General features: G+C 40.9%; 1 long non-coding RNA gene across 1 annotated transcript; it reads right to left on the minus strand.

The window, feature by feature from the left end:
* Positions 1-1,929: 1,929 nt before the first annotated feature.
* LOC138739431 (uncharacterized) lies at positions 1,930-4,147 on the minus strand. The gene is made up of 3 exons (XR_011342258.1): positions 3,049-4,147; positions 2,688-2,864; positions 1,930-2,143 (listed from the first exon to the last, which is right to left on the minus strand). It is a non-coding gene; the product is annotated as an uncharacterized lncRNA (long non-coding RNA).
* Positions 4,148-4,996: the final 849 nt, after the last annotated feature.

Here is a 4,996-nt window from a genome sequence, read left to right on the forward strand (position 1 = left end):
CAGAGAGAGATTCGTTGTTCGCTGGACACCCACAACTGATTCCTCGTAACCAGGCACTTTAGTGTCTTGCCGAAGAACCTTGCCCTATCGGGGTTTCCAGATGATAACCTCTTTCTTTCAGGTTACCACAGAGTTCCTTTTTGTTTCTCTTATTTCGAGTGAAACATTAGGCAGCCAGTCGTCTCCTTTTGCATGAACCACAAGAGCTTTGACCAGTCTGAACTAAGCAGTCACAACCCGTCTTCCAAATGGAGTTTTTCACAAGCTTTCCAACTTGTCCTGTTCCAGTCCCAGCTGCTGCAACTAACTGTAAAACTGCAGAACTGAATTCTCTCTCTCTCTCTCTCTCTCACAGAGAAAGCCTGTTTGACTCTCTCTGCTTGCAAAACCACATGTTCCCGTCCAGGCAGCCTGTGGCTCTGATGAGTTCATTCAGCTAGAGCCTTTTTGTAAACAATAATCCATTAGTGACATCTCTTGGGCACTTTCCAAAGCTTTTGCAAAGGGTCTTGGCACCAGCCTGCTAGCATGAGCAGAGTTCCAGTATTTTAAATGAGATCTATTTTAAAGTGTTTGTATGTGACCTACATTAAAAAAAACCTTCCCCAATTTATAATCCCAAAAACATATCTATAATCTGTCACAGTATGTCATAATGAAATCAACCACAACAGAAAAGACTATCGCAGCACTGATGGATCTTTTCCAGACATGGCTTACTAGTGACTTTGCATTCAGACAATGGACCTCAATTCATATCAGAGATATTCTGAGAATTAATGAGAACGATTGGTGTACAGCACCACAAGGTTACATCAAAATGGCTACTGGCCAATGGAGAAAAGAATGAGAATCTCTCAAGTAGAAGACAAGGACTGTAAAGAAGCTCTTTTGACCTACGTAGCAGCATACAGAGCGACACCACATAGTACCACAGGAAAAAGTCCAGCAGAACTCTTGTTCAGAAGAAAGATGAGAATCAAAATATCACTGGTTGTTGACGTAGTAAATGACCAGGAAGTGGAAGACCATGATGCTGAAAGAAAAGGGGAAACAAAACTGTATGGGGACATGAAAAGGAATACCAGATCTTCAGATGTAATTCCAGGGGATGAGGTACTGGTGAGGAAAAAAAATCAGAATAAAATGGACACACTGTTTATTCCCCAACCATATATTGTGGTGTCCAGAGAAAGAAATCAGGTGATGATCCAGTCACCAGAAGTTGTTTGTTATTTCAGAAACTCATCACATGTGAAAAAATATATATATTTTTTTCACACCATAAATCACATTAGCCATGATATACACTTTTTCTTTTTCACACATATACAGTGCCTTTTTCTCCCCCCCCCTCCCTCCTCCAAAGCCACCCCCCCACCCCCCCACAATACAATAGCGAAAACCTACCGGGGACAAACATTACCTAAGTTGATGGAAGGAGAAGGAAAGAAAAGAATGGACTCAGTAGAATTTCTGGTGTATTTTTGTTGAGTGACAACATTGTCTGACTGGTTTAATGCAACCTAGATTGTATACCTAAAATGAAAAAATATTATTGATGCAACATTCCAATGATGTCGACACCAGATAGGAATATGTAACTGGATGTACTCTATTCTGGTTCATCTTATAATTTATGTGATAATTTCTCATTTTCCCATCTTTTTAATTAGAGAATATTTTGAAATGGCATTTTGTCAAATAGTTTAGGAACATATGGAATGAAATCTTAAATCTTGTCATAATGAGAATGTTTTCTTAACTGAGTTAACAGTGATATTGTGGTTGCTAGTGTTCTGTTTGAATTTTCATTCTTAAGAAAAACTTTGTGTAACCTTTTGTGGTGCGCTGTTAGCCAGAATCAGACACACGCAAGGTAAAGACTGTACAACAGGCTTTAATCCACAAAGACTTCCACAGAGCCAGGGTGGCTGTATTTGCAGCAACTCTGAGTGAGACCTCGGGAGGCCGCCACAGGCTTATATCCCGGAGGGTGATTGACACCCGACCGGGTGGGGCTTGATCCATTCAGGCTGACTGATTGACAGCCAGCCAGGTGTTGTCCTGTCCCCTTACACTCCTGCAGGTACAGAGGTTGCCTTCTGCGGTAGGCCGGTGGTGTAGCACCACAGTTTTATAACTGAAAAACAATAAAAGTATAATGTAATGTGGTTAGACTTAAGACTGGATAAACTTTCAGGGAAGTTCACACTTCAGAGTGGATAAATTTTCAGGGAGGTTAATTCTTTGCATTGACCAAAATGAATCAGGATTAGTGTACAGCTAGTGTAAGCGGATGGTTGATGGTCAGCAGAGAATTGGTGAGCCAAAGGGCCAGTTTTTGTGCTGTAATGATTGTATGATGCTAAAATCCAATGGAAAGGAATAAACAAAGGGGGAGTAAGCATACAGGAACATTGTGTGAGGGGTCAGCGCAAGATAGAATTTGTAAGAGGTAGCTTTATCAAATAGTAAAAATCTTTCAAGAACAATAGAGACATTGAAACACTTGTTGAAGCCAGTGACTGTGTTACACCATTCTAGCAGGAGCTCAGTATGAGAGAGTAAGTGAGGAAGAGAAGGTGTACCTGAAACTGCAAAAGAAAGGGAAAGCATCTGTGATAGTACAGATCTATCACCAATGTACATAGTGTATATAGTTACTGTATCTAGACTGTGCTTACAGCGATTGGCTGAGAGCTAAGCCACACCTATTGTCTGGGCCTTAAAGGGTTGTGTCCCTAGCCAGGTCGGATCATTCCGGACTGGTCGGCCACCTGTGAAGAGCTCCGGTCTTTTGCTAATAAAAGCCTTGGTTTGGATCAACAAGTCTTTGGTTCTTTCGACGAGCTCTACAGCATCTTTGAAAGGAATAAGGATAAGGTAATCAGTATGTTACAAGAAAGGTAAGGTGTCATTTCTCTACTGTAGAACCCTGAGACAGTCCAACGAGCTTATCCTCATTCTGTTAAAAAGGTTCTACCCTAAATCTCATTTATCTTCTCCAACCATGTAATTGTAATTACTTCTTTTTTGAATATTTACCCATATATCCTTCAAAAGCTTATCCAGATTCTCTCCCACTCTGCTCTTCTGCTGAATGTGTCATTTGTTCATTCATGTCACAAGAAGATAAGAAACATAAGCATGTTAACCAGATGATGATCCAACTTGATCCATAACCAATATTCATGGAACACCTTCCATTTCCGGATTTATCAGCAAAATCCCTAATGCTTAAATATTCCTTGTTCCCTTAGGGGATGGTCTGTATTTGGAATGAGCTGCCAGAAAAAAAAATTATTATGATTTTGTCATTCAAATGATAATTGGACAGGTTTATGTACAGGAAGGGCTTCAAAGGATATGGACCAAATACAGGCAATTGGGATGAGCTTAGAATGCAAACATGGCCAGCATGGCCAGCATGATATTTCTGTGCTGTATATCTCACTGAAACTGTGACTCTGTCTGTGCCCCAGAGTTTGGAATGTGTTCATCTACAACATTCTGAGCTCAAGAAATAGGGATTCTCAACTTCCTGAGGAAAGAAATTTCTCTTCATCTCAGGACTGTATGGCCAAGCCATAATCAAGAAGGTCTGACTTGAACATCTACTGCCAAGTCAAGTTAAGTTTATTGTCATCTGATTGCACAACTACAATCCAACGAAACAGCGTTGTCGGGTCCTCAGTGCAAAACATGTAGACACACAACAGACATAACACATGTACAGACAATTAATACATATCCAGTACAATTATTCAAATGTACAAATAATTTTAAAAATATTGTTTTGTGAATATTAGAGTTTCGGATGGTTAGTGTGACCAGTTCCTTTAGTCGTTCAGCATTCTCACTGCCCATGGGAAGAAGCTGTTCCTCAGCCTGGTGGTGCTGGCTCTGATCCTCCTGTATCTCTTTCCCGATGGGAACAGCTGAAAGATACTGTGTGTGGGGTGGAAGGGGTCCTCAGACAACGATCTTAGTTGATCATATTAATGGGTGGTGGGGGGGAGAGGGAGACACCAGTGATCCTCACTACCACTCTTTTGGTCCTGTGCATTGACCTCCATTCCATTTCTTTGTAGCAACTATACCATATTGTGATGCAGCCATTGTCGGACTCTGGCTTTACCTTACTCTTAATTTAGTCTATGTGTGGTCTGAGTCCAGCGTGTTCTTTGAATGAAGTGATAGGAGAAGGTATTCGGTTCAACAGTCAATTTATTACACAGCACAAGAATAAAACTTAACAGAGCTCTGGGTCACTCATTAGTTCATAGGTCACCTGCACAGTGAGCTAATCCCCAAGACTGACCCCTATTGTCCAGTTGGTTCAGTTTATATAGGTCAACCTTATCATACAGAACAAAAGTTGGCTTCCTTTACTAGATTTCATTATCATACAGAACAAAAGTTGTCTTCCTTTGCTAGATCTTTTTGCATAAGGGTTATCACAAGTCATCTCCTGTTTTGCAGATATCTGGGGTGTAGCACTCCCATCTTAATCCTCCAGGCCAGACTATCCTGTTGTGTTGATCAGAAATTAATTCATCCCCAGATATTTCTAATCACCATTCTGTTCTTGTCCGGCCAATTTCTGCTGTTCTCTTTAACACCTCCTCCTGCCTTAATCTTCCTCCTAGACTGGTTTTCCATTCCCTTTGTTTCTTGCAGGCCATTCTTTGTTCTGATCTGGCCTGTGTCTCCTGTGCTACTCACCACCTCCTTTAGTTTGAGCATTCCTCCTAAATCGTTTTATGCATTTCCTCTCCCTGTATTTTGGAGCAGACAATTTTGCTCAGCCAACTTTGCTCCATGCTGTGATTGCCACTTAATCACATTCCTTTTTCCCTGAACCATGCAATAAATATACACTTATTAATTAATCATTTATTTCATACTGTTTTAACCCCTAGATTCCAACACCATCCAGGATGCTCTCAATGGAGCACGTGAGGAAGATGGTCAGAATTGTGCCTGGTAGCCT

This window comes from Narcine bancroftii, chromosome 1 (assembly GCF_036971445.1).
Source record: "Narcine bancroftii isolate sNarBan1 chromosome 1, sNarBan1.hap1, whole genome shotgun sequence".
Lineage (NCBI taxonomy): Eukaryota > Metazoa > Chordata > Chondrichthyes > Torpediniformes > Narcinidae > Narcine > Narcine bancroftii.